Genomic DNA, 1,114 nt, shown 5'->3' on the forward strand with positions numbered 1-1,114 from the left:
TTCCTAATTTTAATAGTAAACTGACACTATACTTTGAATTCATGATGAAATGCTAAAAATGTGTACTCTTCTTTTCTGCCAGTACTCGGCTGACGGAGTTTTTGGCCGTTCTGTGGTGTGTAATGCAATCAGCATGGAAGCATCGTTGGTCGTTGTGGATTTTGAGTAAGATTTCTCACCCTCTGCTCATGATGGGTCATGAACTCTCGTTCAGCTGTCCAGAGAGAAGACTTGAGCTCTGCTTTTCCAACGTGTATTTTTGTGTTTGAAAAATTGAACCACTGACTCATTTCTAGCAGTGGTGACCAGCTCAGCTGTGTTGGATGGTATCGTGGCCATTGAGGCTCTGCTCACCTGGATCAACGGTGAGTTTGAGGACTGCAGAGCTGGTGGGTGGGTGTCTGCACAGAGTGGGTGTAGGAAGGCAGCTGTCGCCGTCTGGGGGGATGTTCTGGCTTTTTCAGACATGGCAGGTGCTCTCGAGGATCCCCAGGAGAACCGAGATGGTTCCAGAGTCAGAGAGAAACACCTGCAGAGTGACCTGCTTCAGGATGAGCTGCTGGGGGAACTAGACGGCCGGGAAAGAGAAGAACTCATTGCATGGATCAGTGCCACGGAGCCACAAAGCCCCGATGTCTCCAGCAGCCCTGCCCCTCCTTGCTTCATCGCCCAGCTCCCTGACTTCCCCCAGCACAGCAGGGAGCTCAACGAGGAAGCACGGGCTGCCACCAGGACCCCCAGCGACCCATTCTGGGGGACCCGCCGCCATCCCTTGGGCAGCTCCAAGTGCCCCCGACACGTGAGCTGAGGCTGCAGCAGTGCAGCACAGAGCAGGACAATCTCTTGCTTTGCCTGGATGGCAGAGCAGGACCTGATTCACCCAGGGCACTGCGGCCCTTTGGCTTCCAGGGCACACTGCTGACTCACGTTCAACTTGCCAGCGACCAGAACCCTCAGATCCCTTTCCTCAGTGTCATTTGCGTTTATTGTTCTTGAGGTCAATGCTTTTCATTCCTTTCAGTTCTACTGAGGAGGGGATCTGCTTTGTTTCTATGTTCAGTGCATCGGTGTGCGTCTGAACGTAGGCCACTGCAGTCTCTCAGCATCTGCTTAA

Source organism: Meleagris gallopavo, chromosome 6, assembly GCF_000146605.3.
Source record: "Meleagris gallopavo isolate NT-WF06-2002-E0010 breed Aviagen turkey brand Nicholas breeding stock chromosome 6, Turkey_5.1, whole genome shotgun sequence".
Classification (NCBI taxonomy): domain Eukaryota; kingdom Metazoa; phylum Chordata; class Aves; order Galliformes; family Phasianidae; genus Meleagris; species Meleagris gallopavo.